General features: G+C 40.6%; 1 long non-coding RNA gene across 1 annotated transcript in view; it reads left to right on the top strand.

The window, feature by feature from the left end:
• Positions 1 to 14,012: 14,012 nt before the first annotated feature.
• LOC146889341 (uncharacterized) overlaps positions 14,013 to 20,995 on the top strand; it is a 47,109-nt gene continuing 40,126 nt past the window's right edge. Inside the window, exons 1-2 of the long non-coding RNA XR_015000111.2 lie at positions 14,013 to 14,128; positions 14,979 to 15,026. This is a non-coding gene — a long non-coding RNA (uncharacterized LOC146889341). The remainder of the gene's footprint in view (positions 14,129 to 14,978; positions 15,027 to 20,995) is intronic.

The raw sequence follows: 20,995 nt of genomic DNA, 5'->3' as shown, positions 1-20,995 counted from the left end.
CAGTAAATGACTGAACCAGATTCAGCATAGGGGCCTGCAAGAGGCCCCTCAAGGAGTTTCCCAATTGCAAAGCATTACCCTGACTGTCCCTTGTTGACCTACATTTATCAGTCCATTTTTTGTCACACCTTGTATATAATCCAGAAGAGAGAAGTGCTCCATTTGAATTATACTTAAAAGAAATCATTGTTTCTAGGAATGCCCTGTTTAAAATCCCTTTTTGGTGACTATGTTTATCACAATTGAAACATTTGACATTTTAATTTTTCTTCACACCTCTGGAAATCGCCTCTCCTATCCATGCATCATCATGGTCATGAGATCCAATACTGATTGTATCTCGATCCATTCCTCCAAGGGCACTGACCTTGTCCTTAAAGGCCTGTATACTCTTTTGCATTGAGAATTAACATTTTCAAAAGTCAAATATTCTATTATTATTTATTCTTCTGAATCTGATATGATTCTATTTAATGGTGAAGTCAGCCTTTGGAAGAAATCCATGAAGTCTTCCTTTTGTCCCTGTATAACTTTAGTAAATCAATTTTCTTTCCTACTTTTCCAGTTCTGTCCCAAGCATTCAATGCTTCGGTGCAGCATAAATCTAAGGTATGATCATCATATAGAGATTGCCTTTATAAATCAGCATAATCTCCCTCTCTCAGAAGTTGGTCTTGGGAGATTTCCATACCTCTAGCCCCACTTCATTGTTCAATGATCTTAGCCTCTTCTTTCCACCAGGCTGCCCATTGTAATTCAGGACCAGACTCCAAAACTCCTTTCACCAAGTCTCTCCAGTCTCTAGGAATAATTCTATTATGATTTTACCATGAGTTTAACATCTGCTTCACAGAGGTGAATGCATGTCATATGAGACTATTGCCTTCTTAATGCTTCTTAAATTTAGCATTTCCACAGTAGCCCTTATACAACTTTGGGGATGTCTGTGATTTGGTAGTTTCTGTAAGGTCATTGGATAAATTAAATTTGGTTATTTGAAAACCTTGGGCTGTTTCTCTCTAATCTTACAATGCAATAACGGAATTGGTTCTACATTAAATTCCTCTGTATCTGAATATCTCTAACATCTATTTTATTAAGTTTTTCTAAAACTTGTATCTTAGCACTCATATTAACCAACTCAACTTTTTAGTAAAAAAAAAATGATAAAACTGATGTTTATAATTGACATTATGTAAGTCTTATCTAAATTATTTATCCTTTCATTTAATTGTTTTATTTTCAAACTCTCCAGCATATTATCATACAGAGACCTAAATCCCTCCATAGTAATAATATTTCTCACTTTTAAATGTGGGATAAACTCTTTCTTTTAACTAGTTCTTCCCTTTAAAAAATTCCAATTGTTTTACCAAATCTGCCAACAATATCAGTGACCTGTGAGGCATAGCACATTTGAGTGGAGAACACAGGTGGTGAACAGCTTGGCTGAGGACAGCTGCAGCTACTAGCATGTAACCATGATCTGTGAGTATCAGCCTGAGGAGGGGGTGTAGGGAAAACCTATAACCCGTGGTGGGGGGAGAGAGAGAGAGAGAGAGAGAGAGAGAGAGAGCTGTCTGTCTGAAAATCATCTCACAGGGGATTGTACAGAAATGGCTCATGTGGTGGGGAGCTGCCTGAAAGCAGAGCCTTAAACAGGTGGGTAAGTCTTGTGGTGTTTGGAGTGAAAGTGTTTTGGGAGTTTGGGTGCCAGCTGGAGACTGTTTCAGAGATGCTACAACAGGGAGATCCCAAATTTTCTCAGTGACTTGGGGAAAAGGAAAAGAAAGCCTAACTGGGTAGGGCAGGAGCCCCACATGCCACTCCTTGGCTAAAAACCCACAGACAAGTAGCTCTTTATGAATTCCTGCCTTTAAGTTGGGCACGAATATGTGGCATGAGTTCTAATAGGTCTTAATAATAAAATCCTAGAGTCAAATATTGGGGGAAATGGTAAGAGATCAGAGAGATGAAGGAGCAAACCACAGCCACATTACCTCTCCACTTCCTGGATGAAAAGAGACTGAGTTCCTGTTTCCCCCCACCTTATCACTTCTGCTCCCAGTTCAGTCATATCACTTCCTGCCTGTCTGCACAGACCTCCAGACCTCTATGGTTAGCTAGTGGCCAGCTCAGCCCTCTGATTGTCATGCAAACTTTATCTGTAAAGACAAGATACTGCCACAGGAAAGAATGGTCAGAGTGGGTACATATCTCTGGGAGAGACATGAAGGGATGGTTAAAGAATGCAAAGAGGGAGGATCTAAGATTTATAATTCTATGTTCAGTATCAATCTCATTATCTTAAAAGTTTCTTATGCACAGAGAAAACAATAGAGGGAAAGCTAGATGGAAGTTTTTGTCCCACCCAGTCCCAACCCAAATAAACATGTAGAGGCTTATATTAGTTACTGTTTGACCTATTAACCCAGGCTTACTTTAAATAGCTCTTACAACTTAAATTAAACCATAATTCTTATCTATGGTCAGCCACATAGCCTGGTACCTTTTCTCAGTAAGCCATTCTCACCCTACTTCTTCTGTGTCTGGCTGATGACTGCCATCTCTGCTTTTCCTCGTTTTAGAATTCTCTTAATCTGGTTGTCCCACTTATACTTCCTGTCTGGTTACTGGTCAATCAGTGTTTTATTAAACCAATACGAATGACAAATTTTTACAGTGTATAAGAGCATTGTCCCACAGCATATCCCCCTTTTTTCCTTTCAAAACAAGAACTCTGAATCTAATCTTTGTTTGTTTTTTTCCTGACCATTATCCATAACAAATTGTAAGCAAAACACTAAACAAAGATAAGCATCCATAAGCCATTTTTTTGGATCCCTAAGCCATTTTTTTTTTGGATCCATAAGCCATCTGTGGAGTTTCTAGATCTATACTACCACCAAGAAACATGCCTGTGGTTATTCATAAACAACATTTTATGTTTGGTGGCAGAGCCTCTTAAAAGAGCTGAGAGGTTTTTGCCATTAATGCTGAGTCAGGAAGCCTCTCTTAAAGGAGCTGTTCTCATCTTGCTTCCTTAGCATCCGGTTGGTGATTGTGTCTCTGCCTTTTCTTGTCCCAGAATTTCCCTAGTCTGGTTGCCCTACCTATACTTCCTACCTGGCTACTGGCCAATCAGAGATTTATTAAACCAATATAAGTCACAAATATTTACAGTGTATAAGAGCATTAACCCACAATAAGGAAATAAAATAAAATGGCCAATGGGGTTCATCTCAAAGTAAAATACATTTTAACATTACATCTCTTGTCATTTTCTAAATTCCCTCAAAAAGGAAAACAATTAACAAAAAGCAGCAGAGAGAATAGACATTAAATTTTAAATTATTTCTAGTGCATTAAATTTCCTGAATGCATTTATTATGTACAGGAGTATTTATATGTATTATTCATATGAATGTATTTCACTACATATTATTTTCACTGTCAGTTTCCACTGTCTCCTGCATGATACATTCCTTAATGTGAATAAAATGTGACACGATGTTTTGACTAAGTTTTAAACTGTCTTTTGTCTTCAAAGAATATTTCATATAACCCATGAAGTCTTTTGCTTTTGTTTTACATTTTAGTCAATAGGGTAGGGACTCAGGAATTTGCTTTTTATCCAAAAGTAATGTAAATGACTGTACAAATTTGAAGGGTTCTTTCCTTCTAGAGAGACTGCATGCCCTTTACAGAAAGACCATAAAATAAAACAGCAACTCTGAGAATAAAACTGGATCATCTGGGTCGGGTGTGGAGAACCCATATCCTCCCTTAATTGCTGCCATTCTGGATTATTTCAGAAGAGCAGAATTTCCACTGTGGGGAATCTTTGCCTCTTAGTGAGCCACATTCTTATCAGGAAAGTTTAAAGAGAATGATGATAACTAATTCCTTTTTAAAAAAATGTTTTAATTAATATAGAACTACATCACTCCCTCATCTTTTCCTCCCAGCTACCATCCCTGAACTCCTCCCACACTCTCCCACTCTCAATTTAATAGTATCTTTTTCTTTGTTTATATTTATTACATGTATGTGTGTATGTGCAAATGCATGGTAGTTAATCTTTTTAATGTTTATAAAATTTATAAAGTATATATTTTTTATTTTTCATGATCTTAAAACAATATTTAAATTTAAATATATTTTGACCTCATTTTTCCCCTTCATCTAGTTATTCTAGATCTTCTTTCCTTTGCTGTGTGCCCAGTCCTAAATTCTTTCTCAACAATAAAAACCTAATAACGAACTTTTCTCAAACTAATAAAACAAAATAAAACACACAAATGAAAGAAATGGACAAAAAAAACAAAATAAAACACCAAACAAATGCACATAAAGTCCTACTGAGGCCATTATATGTTGGTCAGCTACTCCTGAACATGAGGCCTGTCCTGGAGTGGTTAATATGTAAGATTCATACAGTGTCAGTCTACTGGAGAAAACTGACTTCACCTCTCCAAGAAGGTATACATGACAGTTCAGTAGTTCACCTTTACCGAAATGGCTAAGTTTTCATTCACTTACTTATTCATTTAGTCATTCTAAAGACCATAACAAAATAGAATATAATAAGATAAAACAAAAACTATCTCTTCAGAATTGGACAAGACAAGCCAACAGAAGGAAGAGAGCCCAAGAGAAGGCACAAAAACCAGAGACCCACTCTCTTAGACACTTAGGAATCCCATAAAAACAGTTAACTGCAAACGATAACATATACTCAAAGGACCCAGTGCAGACAGGTGCAGTCCTGTGCATGGACTTCAGTCTTTTGAGTCAGATCATTTGAGTTTTTTCATGATGATTTAGAGGACCTTGTTTTCCTGGAGTCTTCTATCCACTTTAACGCTTACACCCTTTCTGCCTACTCCTCCACAGGACTCCCTGAGCTTTCGTGGGAGGGACTTGGTGACAATATCCCCTTTAGGGCTGAGAGTTCCAGGGTTTCTCGCTCTCTTTGTAATGGTCTCTATTTTTGTTCCCATCTGTTGCAGGAAGGAATTTAATTTTAATTTAAAATTAAAACTAATTCAAGCAAAAGCACACACACAGGCTCTCTCACACACACACACAAACAGGCAAATGCACACAAGCACATACATGTACACACTTTCCCTTCCCCCCAAGAACAAAGTGCACTTTTGTGTCTGTGGACCTCTTTGTCTTTTGTTGCTCTTTTTTTAAAAAAATATAGTTTCTAAAGAATTTTTTCCTGGTCTTTTCAGGAATATTGTATGGGTGGTGATGTCAAAAGACCCCTTCTGTCTGTCAGTCCAGTTGGTTTCTCTAAGCCTTTGTCTTTAAAACCCTCTATAGGATTACTCCATAGAAGACTAGGTTGGAGAAGATAGAAGAAAAGATTGGAGATTGAGTCACATGATATTTGAGTCAATATTATCACTGTAGAAACATTTATAAAAGCATTAACTTTGTGTTGACCTAATCCGAGGACAAATTCCCCTGGCCACTTTTCATTTTTGACATGTAAGGTTAGAGAGGAAAACTTACTTTTGTTTGAAAGCCATTTATATGCAATATACTTGAAAGCTAAAAAAGAAAGGATGATCGAACTAGGACTATGGAAAGTTTGTGAGTCTAATCTCTGCAGAAGTTCTCTGGAGTAATATAGCAAAGAAAAAAATATGTTCTCTAAAAATTAGGGGAAAAGGTCATTGTTAAGTGTGAAATTTCATAAGTCATTCTGCTACTTGAGTAATGTTTGCTTGTCTTGAGCATCCTTGTCTGAAAATCTAGCACCTTCTACCTGGCCAGACTAGGGTGGCGATGTCCTCCGTGTCTCCTGTCATTGCCTCTCTCTCTAACCCTGAGGCCAAGATGGGGCAAAAAAAAAAAGCCTACTTCTAGTCACTAGTCACTGGCATATGGAAACTTTGAAATGTCTAGGCAACGCATAGCCCTTGTGATGATTCCACTTTCATGGTGATATCATCATCTCCAAGGATGACAAAAAAGACAGAGAAGTAGAATAGAGCCCAGTATTGCAGACTAGGAAGGTGCACACACACCAGCCAAGTTCTGAGGCCATGCAGGAATGTTTAGATGATTTTAAAACCTCTTGCACACACACACATATATAGGAGTGATTCTCGATTCTCTCCTTTTTACACAGGCACATTTGCACATCTTCAAAGCTTCAGGTAGACACACAAACACATGCAAACACACATACACATGCAAACACATGCATCACACATACACACACCTCTATAAAGAAGGAAAACTTAAATTTTGACTATAGTTACTGACTCAATAGTTTGCTATTGACTGAAATTCCTACTATTTCAGTATAACATTTCAATTGTGGGTACACAGATACTTTGCATCCCAAACAATATTAATTGTGTAAATGTACAAATATTTTAGAAATACACGTTAAATGGGAAGGTTAATGACATTTACTATAATCTTTCAGTTTTTTTCCACAAGATTCTTGAAGTCTGTATTAATTCTAAACAAAGTAAGAACAATGTGATGTGGTCTCAAAATGCTGAAATCCTTCAACCTGCACAATCTGTGCAATTATCACTAGCTAAGCAAAGATATTAAAAATCAGTGGTGTAGTTATATAAAGAGACTACTGATGTTAAAACTACAACCAACACCTATAACAACTAACACTACTTACAAAGTGATTACTATGTGCCAGAGACCATGCTGCTTACAATACTATATTTCTTTTTAAGTTTTAGATTTATTTTATTTTATATGCATAAGTGTTTTACCTTGGAATTGGAGGTTAGGACGGTTGTCAGTCATCACGTGATACTGAAAACTGCACTGGAATCCTCTACAAGAAGAGCGAGTGTTCTTCACTGCTGAGCCAGCTCTCTGTTCCCTAAAGCATCTTTGTAATTCAGCAAATCTTTGAGGATAGTTGCTGATACTCGGCTGATTTTTATAAATGAGAGAGTGGGCATTGGAAAAGTCATAAATTTTCCAAGATAGCAAGCTACTGAGTGACCAAGTTATGACTAGACCCAGGCAGTCTTAACCACTCCATTGACCTGATAGCATACCACAGTGACCAGTTAATTAGAAAAGTATGCTTCCGTGTGATGGATCTGTGTATTCAACTGATGGCTAATGTGATTATCACCTTATAAGCCTTGGAAATGTTGCCTGTCAAGCGTGGAAAATGGAAATATTTGTACTTACTCTTCTGTTTCCAAGACTAATTTTTTAAATTCCATGAGCATGTTAAGATAGAGATGATGGGGAAAAGCTAATATCATAAACAAGCCAGTAGACTTTAGACTATGCAAGCATGACCTAACAAACTGATGGTAGAAATGAGTGGGTTGGTGGACTTTAACCACTGTATAAAGCAACCAACGGACCCCTGTAAATCATTTCTGAACTCATTACTTATTATGTATTGTGCTTCTCATTACCACACCATACACACATCAGATCTTGGCAAGATTTGTCTGGCATCCAAACTACATCTTCTGACGCAAGGAGCATGCCTCTCCGGTGCATCAGCCCGCTGCAGGTGTTTCTCCACCATGCTGAATAATTACAGCAAACAAAGACGAGACCTATTCCAAAGCTGACAAAACCACACATCTGAAATCTGAACTCTCCATCTCTTGGGAAATTAAAATCCACAAGTGTAGGGGCTTCAGTACCCATGTCTTGGGGCCATTCCAGGATTTTAAAAATGTTCTTTTCTTTACACATCCAAAGATTGCAATAATGCAGGAAATGAAAGCGCATTTACAGGCTGGATGGCAGCAGGCTAGCATGCTGTCCTAGCTTTTTGAATCCCCCAACAAAACTAAAAACACTGGCAATCACACGAATGAGGCAGAAGTGACAAGTGTTTTGACAGCTCTAGAACACTTTGAGGTATTTTTAGCATATTTCTGAGTCGTATTAGCTTAACCTGTAATAGAATATAAATGAGCCCATATGGCACAGATGTAATTATGTTCATGTGAGAAATCCCTGTGGTCGACTGGGGCCGGGGCAAGGGAGAAGAATGCACCAGCCTGCTCGCCCCTCTCCCCCTCTCGCGCTCACCACATGTGCCTTCTGGAGGGCATGATTTACACGGCATTTGCATCAGGAAGAATAGGAAGAAACACAATGCTAACAATGCAGCCCTGGAAGGGGCAAGCAAAAGATTGGGGATCCCAAGGGGTGCAGCTCTCTGTGGCTGACATCCAGTAGGAATAGAGGCGGCTTCCCCTCGGGATGGCATTGATGAAGTGATCTGTGATTATGTGGGCACAGCAATCATAAGGCATAATTATTATTACTGCCAGGGAATGGGCAACACGTCTCTAGGGGAAGACTCTGTCACAGTCATTTTGCCGACGTACGCTGGAAGCAAATGCGCTCCCAAGGATCATTTTCATTCCAATCCGATATTTAGCTGAAGTGTCTTTGACTACCAGTCATGAAACATTAAATATAGATTAGAGACAGAGAGATGTTGAAAGTTGAAATTCACTGGAGGTGCTCGGTTGTGTCCTTGAGAAACAACCTCGAATGCTGGCCAGATGTTGCAGCAGCAAGGCAGAACAGTCCCAAGCTACAAGGAGGCCACAACAGAGGCCAGAAAAGATGGTTAGCATTCCGCCCGCCTTCTGTTTGTCTTGTTTGTACTGCATCCCCTTAACAGAGAAGTCTAACCAGCTGTTAGCAGTAGATGCTGCAAAGTGTTCACTATCTGGCAGGATGAAGAAGGGGTTTTGTGCCAGGAAGGGGAGTGAGTCAAAGCATGTAATGGATTTTCTACAGTTTCTAACTGTGATAAGGCTAAGGTCTAGCAACAGACACATGGTAGCAGTTTTGTCTCTTTCAGAGTAGATACAAGGGAAAGCACACTCTAACCAGTAGATGGGTAACCGGCTTTGCAGTTCTCCCTGGATATTAACAGTCAATGGTGGTGAAATCTGGAAAACTTTGGCCTGCTTTGGAGCAGTTTGGAGAAGGCTATTGTATTATAGAAAGCAAACCTCACCATCCGGTGTGTGGCAGGGCCACCTCTTCCATTTCCACAGTAAGTCATGAGTGCAGTGTGGACTCTGACCACTCTCTCCTCATTCACGTTTGCAGAACAGGAGCTAGGGAAAGGCTCTTCTGGTTCAGACCAGACACCTGTGACACACTTCATTCCGAGAAAGCTCTTGTTCTCTAGAACCCTGGCACACCAGTGTCTCTAAGCAAGTCATCCTGCAGGGAGCTGACCAGCGTGTCTCCCTAGTCAACAGGACGTGGGCCTAGACAAGACAAGAGATACCAGCATCGGGCTGGGAAGTGAGACTTGGAAACTCTACTGCTGACACTTGCCGTCAGAGATCAAAAGAGTTTCATTCCCACAGACCTTTAGAAACAGGAGGGGCTGCTTAGTTCCTCGGATCTTTCTGGAAGCCAAGAACTGGATTAGATGACAGGCCGACATCCTTTCCGGCATCCTAAGATTTTTGCTTTTCTATCAAACTATCTTACAGATTTGCTGAATCTCTCCCTCACAAAAATTTTAAAAGAAAGAAAAGTAGAAACCAAAAGCTTTGTCTGAAGTTGAGATAGTCACTGGGGGCCTCGCATCATTGCGCTTCAGGGCCTAAGGTGATCATTAGCAGGCAAGCAGGCAAGCGCCTGAGGCGAGAGACGGTGGGAGAAGCAGCCTCAACTCTTCCCTTTTAAACAGCCCTCAAGCTACAGGCCCCTTCTGCAACGCTGAGTTTGTATTTATCCTGACAGAAATAGATTTGTAGGAATAACCTTCAAGTCACATTAAGCATATCCAGTTCACCAAAAGTGGAAGAATGCCAGGCTGTGCCAATTCTGCCCAATCTCTGTCCCACTTATAGTAGAACCTTAGCCGCTGAATGTAAAAATAACTCCAGAATAGTGCCATACTCCCGTGGGCAGCCCTCCTTTGGTAGGTACAGGTGGGAATGAGGGCACACTGTTTCACCAGAAGGTGATTCTTGAGTTGGCTCTTAAAGGAAAAACATAGGGACTTTTGCAGGTGCATGAAGTTGAGAAATTCTAGCTGCTAAGGACGACAGTCCTGCAGTTGTGTGGCTCACCCAAAAGCATTGTAGCTGTAACAAACCTGAAAGTTGCCAAAGGCTTTTGCTGTTGATTTTTGGTCTTTTGTTTTGTTTTGTTTGGTTGGTTTGGTTTTTTTGAGACAGTGTTTCTCTGTGTAACAGTCTTAACTGTCCTGGAACTCACTCTTGTAAACCAGGCTGGTCTCGAACTCACCACAGAAATCTGCCCGCTTCTGCCTCTTGAATGTTGGGATGCACTGCCACCACCCTACTGGGGCCGGAGTTTAATAAGGGAGTAGGGAAAGGGAAGAAGCCGGTGGAGAGAAGTAAGTTGGCGTTCCTAGTGTTCTAGTCATTGAGGGGTTCTGGGTAGCAAGAGAGATGGGATTGACAAAGGAAGTTGGCATTAGCATGGTACAAGGGAGGGGAGAGAAAGAGCAAGGTTCTGAGCTAGGGCTTGACAAAGGGGACAGACACTGAAGAATCCACAGACGTTCAGGTGGGAGAAAAGACCAGTCTCAGTGGCACTTCGGGTGCGAATGGTGAGAGAAAGGAGTTGGGGATGACTCCCAGGTAGAGAAAGCAGAGAGACAACCAGCCGCCATGTACTTGAACTTCATAGCTGATTGGTTTATCAGGCGACTGAGACAGTAAGCTTAAGGTTCTCTGTTAGACTTGATTTTCGAAGCAGGTTCACTGCAGTGTTTCTAGAACGTTGGGAAGCCCTAAATGAACTGTAACTGAGAAATAATTAATAGCCACTCTAAAAGTCTAGTTTAGAGTTCTGCAAATGGATAACGTGAGGAGCATAAAAGCTGGACAGAACTGACTTTCTCGCCGTCCACAAATGAGGGGCGCATATCTGTGGAAGGAATCAACTGATAACTTGGCTATAAACAAGAAAACTCATTAAGATTCTGTGACCTGAAAATAAACAAAGTTGCCTTAGATATAATGTGCAATAAAATGCCAAAAAAAAAAAACCCAAAACTAAACAAAAAGAGGAGCTTTGTTAAGGGAGCATAAATGTCTGATCAAATGAAAAGAGCTCCTAATTGACAGGGTAGATGATTCAGCATAAAAAAATCAATTCTTCTTATATCAATTTATATTTCCATGAATTTCCCAATAAGGGCATTTATCTTCATGGGGTTAGTTAGTGAGGATCGTTTAATAGACTTTGTCTCTGCTCTTCTTTGCTTTTGAATAAGCAAAATAACTCTAAAGTTTATTGTAATGAGATTTAATTTTTGAATATGGGAAAGTAATAAGAGAATACTTAGCCCCAACAGCATAAATTTTAGTAAATACTTCTAAATATGTGGCTAAATCAGTGGGAGACAAGAGTGAGCCTAGAAAGGAGTTTGAATATTCACTAGGATTCTGCAAATGACAAGGAGCCCCGTGCTGGTCTAGCCTCACACTTGGCAGTCCATTCTGCTTCTGGAACAAAGTTGCAGTATGTCAAGATTTAGAGATGGGCTGGAGAGATGGTTCAACAACCAGGTGTTTTTTATTTTTCCTGAACACCACAGCTTGGTTCCCAGCACCCACATGAGGCGGCTGACAAAGGCCTCTGTGTCCTGTTGGGAGGGATTCAAGGGTCTCTTCCGCTCTTCGCAGGCCCCCACATTCACACGCATAGAACTATATATGTATAAATTAGTAAACAAATACACAAATGAATTTTAAGTAATCTTTTGCCCATCAGAAAATATTATAATTTTTTTTCCATTTTCATAAGCAGGGGTATAGAAAATATATTCACTTAAATCTGTTTGTTTGGGCCAATTAATGTATATTACTAAGAGCTATGTGTTTCAGCCACATTTATATTGTCATCAGACACTCACACTGTCCCATATGTGACATGTTTTGCTCAATGCAGACATCCTTGGGTGCCCAGAGAAACAAAGCCATTACATTGTCATCTTGAGCAAAAGGTTTGATAGGTAAGGCATTTAAAACTTCTGACTAAAATAAGGTTTGGGGATTATTAACGGATTTAATTTCTGCAAGCCAGTCCCATGACACATTACCAAGGCTGGCTAAGCATTAACTGGATTTTCCATCCGCTCCCCATATTGTTGAGCTCAACCTTAGCTTGTCAGCTTGGGTAAATCCCTTAACCCCTATAAGCCTCAGTTTCTTCCCCTGTCAAATGAGGGTGAGGAGGACTGATCCTCGCAGGCCTTTGGCTCAGAGTTTCTGCTATTCTGGGAGCAGCAGCTTGCGGCCATACTCCTGCAGTAGCATAAGGTGAAACTAAAGAAATGTTCTTAGCTACAGATGACATCTGAGGGAAAGTAGTTACTACTTAGGAACAATGGTCTCTAGGTGTCTTTGAGACTGCAGCCCTGTGTTTAAAATAAACAGCAATCCAAAGAATGGAGCTTGATATTTGTAAAAGAACATTGTTATAAATTGTATGCATATGTTGCTATATATGTGTATAAGTATTAAGGTCCACTGCAGGGATCTTTATCTTTATTTAAGTGCACATAAAACGCAAAATGAAAAGCCCTAATAATTCTCGTATCCCAACAGATTACAGGTAGCCTCTAGAACTGTTAGATTATAGTTAGATCTGGTCTTGCTCTAGTTGCTATATTTAATAGAGAAGAAAATAGGAGAATAATTTACTTCATCTTTGGTGGTGAACCAGCTAAGTTTGATAAATAAGAGTTCTTTTGAGTCTGAAATAAGAAAGTCAGCATTTGCTTCACTGCCCTGGCAGTCAACAAAATGTCATTGTACCATTCCTTGGAACTTTTTGGTTTGTTTTTGTTTGTTGGTTGGTTTGTTTGCTTGTGACAGGGTCTTACTCTGTAGCTCAGATTGACTTGAAACGCACTGTGTGCACAGGCTGTCCTTGAACTCATGGCTATCCTCCTGCCCCATTTTCCCATGGCCTGGGATTGTAGGCTTCCCCGCCCCCCCCGTCACCATACCCAGCTTCCCCACAGACTTCTTTCATTACCTTCAACATCTTTATAGATTTGCCTTATTTTCTTCATATATTAAATGTAGTTAATATTATATACCCTATATACCTTGCAAAATTATTGTGCCTAGATTACACAGATACAAATTGTATATGCTAACAAATCAGATCATATGTAATATTTATGTGTTGTATATACAGTATGTTATAATATTTGCATGTAGTTATATATTTTAAATGATCCGTTTGTGCCATATTACATATAATGAACCATGCAAACTTGAAGAATACATTGTTGCCAATGTACAACAAGTATAAATTATAGTTTAATATAAGCCTAACTATTAGATACTGATAAACCTAACCAAAGATTACCAGGTACTAGGTATCTTAAATTAATAAAGATTCTCTAAAAAAGAACAGGGTGATTCCATTAAAAATACCTTCTGACAAAAAAAAAAGAGCTGAAGTTTCTAACTAGCAGAATTTCTTTCTAGGTGACAGGCCTGTTGGTTACATTGTGCTCACATCCTGCTACTTGGCTACCTGAGGCTCCTTGGCAGGATCCAGCTAGTTACTGCGCTGCACTGGATGACCTTGCCACGTTGTTACTTCTTACCTGTCCAGTGTAAGTTCTTTCATACTTTTCCTGCCTTCTCAGTGATAAAGCACTGCCCCTCACAAGTAGTACCACCAGAAAGAAACCTGGAGATCTTATCCACTGTCTAAAGAGAAGCCAATGAGAGTTCAGTTGTGAGCAAGTTCCTAGCACGGAGGGAGGCTGGCATTAACCTCGGGGGTACTGTGGCTGCTTTCCTCAGCTCTCACCCTGCTCTTTAGTCGGTTCAAGCCTGGGACCACAAACCAAGGATTGCAGCATTCCTGGCAAGTTGTCCAAGTGGGATTTAAGCATCAACCACTGTTCATAACTTCTCAGATCCAGACAGGACTGAAAGCGGATGGCAGCTGACAACTGTTAACCATTTACTAGGTGTCAGGGTCCATCCTGAAGGCTTTCATGCTTTATACAATCCTCATTCACAACTCTATGACACTGAATGACATATCAGAAAGACAGAGGACAATTGAGAGTCACCCCACATGGATGCTGGGATCTAAACTTGGATGCTGCTAACTGGTGAGCCATCTCTCTAGTCCATTAGACCTTTCTTTATATTGTTTTGAGGGAATTTGTTTTATTAAACAAGTATTTTTGAGCTACAACTCCGTGCCTGTAATTTAAATTTTAATGTGAACTAGCCTTTGCAGTCCTCTGTGCCTGAATACTTGGTTCCTGGTGTTGTTGGAGCGGTTTTAAGAGGTTGTGGAAACTTTTAGGCATGGGTCTAATTCTGGTAGACATGAGGCCCTAGGAGTGATACTGAACAGTTATAGCCAAGACCTGCAGTCCCACTTCCCAGTGGGCAAATCGCTATACACTTCTACCACCAGGAATCCCCCACTATTGAACAGTGAGATACAATACCTCCTTTCTCCCATTTCTTCCACATCCTCCCTTTAACAACGGCTAGTGGGGGAGCCCAGTTCCAATAGACACATCTATATCACATATTCTACATCACATCCTGCTCTGGAAACAACATGGACAAGGGACAGAGAGATTTTAAGAGCCAGAATATAAGTCTGTACTAGAAATGACAGCATAAACAAGAACAGACATACTAATATGGAAGGGGACAATTTCACCGAGTTCTACTCCTTAACAAAACACTCACTGTAGGCCAATAATGACTGCTGAGAGGGGGAGAATTTTGCCTCTACCAGATGGCTGTCCAATATAAAGTGATCAGTCCATAAGCTACACACACAAGAAATAAAGTCAAACTCAGCAGTGCTGTAGGAGCTCTTTTAGCCAATAGCCTTTAAGATACCAGTCCATTTGGGCGTGGTCTCTTATACTATTAATGCAGTTGTAAAGCTTATGCGCTCGCTCTCTCTCTCTCTCTCTCTCTTTCTCTCTCTTCCAGCTGCTGGATTCGGTTCCTGTTCTCCACTTGTGCAGAGGACTGTGCTCTGTGAGTCTATCCCTAAATAAAGAACCCTTTACTGTATTCAATTCTGAGCTAGTGTGGGACTGCTTTATAGCAGCAGGCTATATTTATTTGTCTGTGCATTTATATACATATGGTTGTATGTGGGGAGTAACAATAATAAAGAAAATAATTATCAGTTTGAGAGTGGGGAGTGTGGGAAGGGTTGGACAGGGAGTACCTGACAGAGGCTATAAGGAGGAAAAGGCATAGAGAAAGTAAAATAATACTATTTTAATTAAAAATGTGTTTTAAGTATTCTTTTGGTCAGATATTCTGTCACTGAAGCATGAAAAGGAACATCCCGGTTCTAGGCTCTGAGAATAGAGCCATAAGCAGACTCTCCATCCTCACTTCTGCCAGGCAACCAGCAAAGCTGCTGTGGTACCTGTCTGCTCTCAGCGGGCATCTGAGTCTGGTGTCTCCCAAAGGCTCACAAAAGTACTAGGATAGTGCTTGAAGAGTTCCTATTCTCTCTGTGCCCACCCGATGGACAAAAGAGATCCAAAGCTAAACCTTTAAAGCCTTAGGGACCACATGCATTGCTCACGATAAAACAACTGCACTTTTCAATGGAAGTTCCTAGGTGAATCAAAATTTACCAAAGGCCAAAGCCCAACTCCATTTAGGAGCACCTTAAAGTAACATCTCTTTCTCATTGGATACTCTGCATACAAAGAAACACCCTAACATAAGCATTGGCAATGAAGATTAGAAACACAAGACTTCCTCATCACCCCATGGGAGACTACTATCATGGAGATAAGGCCAGGCCAAGAATAAAGTCAAATAACTAACCCAGGGCACATAGAACTGAGCATTGGTACAAACATGCTAAGCAAGATGGGGATTGAGTGCTTTGGGTTTAAAGACCTACAGTTCTAGAGGTGAATATAGAGTTGGGGAGGGCCATCAGATGTGAAAGTTGCCTGTTTTGTCTTGCCACTCTTATAGCATCCTGATTCTATGGAAAGCCCCATAGTTACATTAGTATTAGTCTATTGAAAACAGCACATGTCTAAGATAAAAATGAAACACTACAAAACAGAGTGGAGAGTGATAGTCCTCATGACTGCCCTATACAATGTAGTTTGTCTAGGAAGGTCATTTATGTGTATTATCTCAGCATAGTTATTAATAGCAAAGTCTTCATTCTTAAAGCATCTTCATTTGGTCAGCAAACTACATCTTGCCCTGCTTCTAACTTCCATCCTATGTTAACTCTTACAGTGTATTTTGAACACATGTGTGCACACACATACTCACACACACTGGTTCCAAGGACTGCCAAGATTGCATGCCTAACATGTGCCCCAGAACAGGTTCTTCACAACCCTTAGGTGACACCCACCATTTCTCTTTTCCTGGGCTTTGCTTTTGAAACATGAAGCATCCATGGTCCTTCTAGGAAGGCACTCCTGCAAGCTCCTTGCTTGCATTTGCATCCAGCACCCTCCGTTTATTCCCCAAACTAGTTCACCCAGCATATTGACAAGACTGTAAAATAATAGGTTGAGGGAACCAAATGGGCTAGCATTGCCAAGCTGCCTATGACACAGAACTTTCAGCTTCACAAAGTCAGGGTAAGTTCTCCGGAGCAGCCAAGTGTATGTTGTCAATGCAGCAGCGGAGCTTGCTTCTAGCATCATCTACAGAAAGGTTTGTAGGACGCACCTTTAGGGTTCATTCACAGGTTGTCTTCAGTGGACTTCAAATCAATTCATGGGGACGGATTCAAGGGTGCTATACACATGCACCCTGCATGAGAAACGAATGCAGATCTTCCACCAAGCTGGGAGGTGGGTGGGGTCTACTCCTGCCTAAAGAGGGCTCTCTTCTGGCAGAAGTTGTGGGCCTGTTAAAACAGAAGCATGGCGATGCTCTAGATTCCTAGACATTTGAGTCGTCGCGTGGTCTCCTGTGTCGCGTACAAGCGTCTTTTATTCAGTTATTCTAAAATCGCTTTCTGCACTTGCTCTTCTGTCTTTTCACCTTTGGCTTCTTTCCCTCTCTTGCCTCATCTATATTTTCTTGACAGCTTTCTGGTCTCTGTGGTGTTTTATTAGGGTGATTCATGTTCATTATTATTAATTCTTCTGGTTTTTAAATTTACTTTTATGATGGTAGATGAAAAGAGGAAAGAAACTTTCTTGTCAGATGATATCTCTTTCCAACTGTCAATTACCGGAGAACAGGACCTGTCACAGCCCAGAATGAACACTGTGTCATAGGAGTCTTTAACAAGTGTGCTTACGGTTCATCATACATCCTTCATATTATTAGCTTTTGACAGAACACAAATGCAGACATCAGGATTGTTTAAATGTTGAATTAAGTCAGGAAATAAAAAATACGTTTTTATGGTGCCAACTACCTATCAGACAGGGAGGAAGCCAACAGGGGTGGGGGTTGATTCTTTCAGTTCTGCTAAGAGAAAACTTAATTTTCTAGCTACATGTGAACGCTTGTTAAGCAGAAAACCTTCCGTTTTAACACTGCTCTAATTCTTTCCCTTTTACGTTTTTGTGGTTCTGAAGTTCCCTTTGCTAATAAACCAAGCATTGGCTCCTGCATCCTAAAAGTTCAAATAGATAGGAGATTATGTTGTCTGGTCAATGAAACGGCTCTCAGGGATAGGCCAAAGCTCCTAAACCGGCCCACATTCCTGCGGATGACAGCCCCACAGCTCCTAAGACCCTGGCTTAGTTTGCCAAATGGGACGGGTTAAGATAATTTTGAGCAGCCTTAAATTTAAGCAGCGTTTTGTGTGAGGGAACCAAAAGTCTTAGCTAATTAGGAATATTTTTACCATGGGAATGCCTTGCACAGTAGAATCTTAAAAAATCAAATTACAGCGGATTCTCACTGTAATGCTCTCCCTGGGCTTCCAACTGTGGGACCCCTTCCGGTGTGAGTGGCTTCTAATAAGAGCCTTTTAGTGCTTCAGGAAAGACACAGCATGAAGAGCCAGCATCTCCGATGCCCCAACCGACTTGGCATTGCAACCCAGACAGTAGGACAACAACAATCGGCACAATCGAGAATAATCGAGAATGATCTCTCTGGTATTTTGTTTCATGACAGATTATTATACAGTACTCTGCATTCTAAGAGATTTATTTTTTTCTGCCAGTCATTATTTAATTTGTTTTTAGTGCAGCAGAAATGATCCTATCCGAGAAACAATTTGCTTTATTGTGACTCCTGCCTTTCCTTGGAACAAACAGTGTCCTTTGCTTCTCTGAGACATCAGAGTTTCTCTTGTTGGTCATTGAACCCATGTTAATCATGCAAATGAATATAGTATCTGTAGATTGAGTGATTGTTCTAAGATGGGTGTACCTCCAGTCAGACAGCGTACTGAACTGTGAAGGCATGAGTAACATAGAAACTGAAGGATGTAAAAGAGAGAGAAATTACAGACATGGCCCCACAGTGTCTGAATGGTCTGTGGCAGTGGAGGGACAGGACACCTCAAGAATGAGTAGCAAGGACACAGGACATGGGGGCAGGGACATCAGGCAGATGAAACATAAATATTGCCATATTTTTTCTAAAACTATCTAAATGGAATCTTCAACCATCACTGGTCATGTTTGAGAGAAGGAATATGGCATTTTAGAATCTTAAATTAGATGAGCAATAAAAATTCCACCTCCTCCATGATTATATGCACTGCTGGCTTCTCTAGCGCCAGAGAGGGACTCAGACTGAAAGCTCAACACAGTTCACTTTATCCTCCTGAAGACAGTCAGTCAGTATTATCCTGGAAGACAGAGTGATTGTGATGGAGCAGAATTTCAGATGAGATTTATTATCTTAGCTTGCAGAGGTGAAGTTATCTTTTCTGGGATACATAAGAAGGTTGAGATGAGAAAGTGGATCAGGGGAAAGGTAGTGGTTTATTGAGAAGAAATCACAGTGTTTACTTACATTTTCCTGGGTGCTAGAGCGAAGGTATCTGCGTGGAAAAGCTGTGTGGGGTGATTTCCAGCGCAGGCAGGTACTGAGGATGCAGCAAATGTTTTCCCGTTCTGGGGTTCACTTTTAAAGACGGTGAAAACTCACATGTGCTTATAGGAGGGAGCGAGATCAGGATATTAATCTATGCTTTTGGATACCAGGTTTGTGCTGGGCCCTGATAATATAAAAAATGAGTGCCCTTGTGTGAAATAAGTCACAGCTCACTGCAGAGGATAGACACAAACGCATCACTATGCTGACACAGAAAGGAAAACCTGATTCTGCTGAGAGTATTAAGAGCCTACCAAAATGATGCCACCTGAGTTTGACCTTGCAGGACGGAGCTCACAAGTTCTTAGTAGCAAGAGGGGAAAGAGATGGAAGGCAGAGGAAGTTTTGCAAGGCAAACAAATATTGAAGCTGATCTGCCAGAACCGTATCAGGAACTGAGAGGAACTGGGGAATGGAGAGCCAGTTGGGGCTGGAAGGTTTAGCCTTGAGTCTGCTGGAGATGGGAGTCATCAGGTCTTCATCACAGGAAGGAAGGGTGAATGTGCAGCTCTGAGATCCACAGAGCTCTGTGTGCTCCAAACAGTGCTGATGCTAAGTGAGAATTCAACAGAGCAGACAGAGTCCATAGACAGAAGTGAGAGAGCTGCCTTCAGCTTTTCTGCGGTCTGGAATTGTTAGTAATGTGCAGAAATGCACCAGGATTAGGGATCTCCTTGTTACTGGTGGGATCACGAAACGAACAAAGGCCTGGCAGTAAAGAGTTGTGGTTGTTCTTAATCTTACATACGCCACTGGGTCACTTTGTCTATTGGAAATTCAAAAACAAAAACTTAACCCTCAAAACTATTTTACCTGTATTTCTTACTCGCCTCATATGCTTATATTTTCCACCTTTATGTCGCATTATACATTTTGATAAACCATACGAATTGCTTTATTAATAGAGTAATATATGAATAATTAAGTAAATAAGCTTTTAATCTTATTCTAAAACCACTTTCCTGGGTGTGTGTTCATGTGTGTGTGTCTATTCCTGTTTGTGAGCACACGCCTCAGTGCGGGTGGGAAGGTCAGAGGACATCCAACCTCAGATGTTGGTTCTCATCTTTCACCCTGGTTGAGGAAGCTTCCCTATTCCTTCCCTCTGCACACACCCTGCTCTCCAGCTCTCCTCCCTCTCTGGATTCTCCCGCTCCATCTTCCAGCTCACCGACTGGGATCGTTACAGATCTTCCCCAGTCCTCTACAGCTTTCCGTGTACTCTGAAGGTTCACACTCGGGTATTGATGTTCATAAGGCAAGGGTTTCACTCGCTGAGCCGTGACGTGATTCAGAGTCACAAATGGCTCTGCCATGTTTGACTGGGCGGGGCAAGTTTGCAGTACCTGTTTTTGACCTAGGAATGTCACAGCTTAGATTCTTAAGCACTTAGCGATTTAAAAGCGCAAAGCAAAAAATGCTCCTGGATAGTAAAAAATTACAGATTCACAATAGGACAGATTCAAACATAAAAGACCTCTAAATGGGTCACATTGTTGGATGGGTGTACATAGGCTTGGGAGAGAGAAGAAAAAGAATATAGAGAATAAAGTTAATGCCTTTAAAAAAAAGGGTAAAGTCTTTAAGGAGACAGAATAAAGTAAAGTGATAGAGTAAAAATAAGCCACATAAAAATGTAAAATTCACAGGGAGCCTGGATTCTGTATATTACGTTTTCTTTAAAATTTTTGACTGTGAAGGAGCTAAGTACAGAGAGACATTTTATTGTATGGGCTGCTAGGCTAAACCACCATGTATATAATTATAAAGGTATTATGACTTCAGAATTTGGACCTAAGGATATGATACTTTGGAAAAGAGATTCTTCTTTTGTTTTCACAGAGGGTGAGACCCTGTGGATTGCTTCTGTCCCAATATGGTATGATAGACCCAATATGGTAAGATCACCATAAACACCTTCAGAAAATCACTTCACTCAA

The sequence above is a fragment of the Myodes glareolus genome, chromosome 27, assembly GCF_982192425.1.
Source record: "Myodes glareolus chromosome 27, mMyoGla1.1, whole genome shotgun sequence".
Lineage (NCBI taxonomy): Eukaryota > Metazoa > Chordata > Mammalia > Rodentia > Cricetidae > Myodes > Myodes glareolus.
The sequence above is the reverse complement of the archived record's forward strand: the minus strand, read 5'-3'. Positions and strand labels throughout refer to the sequence as shown.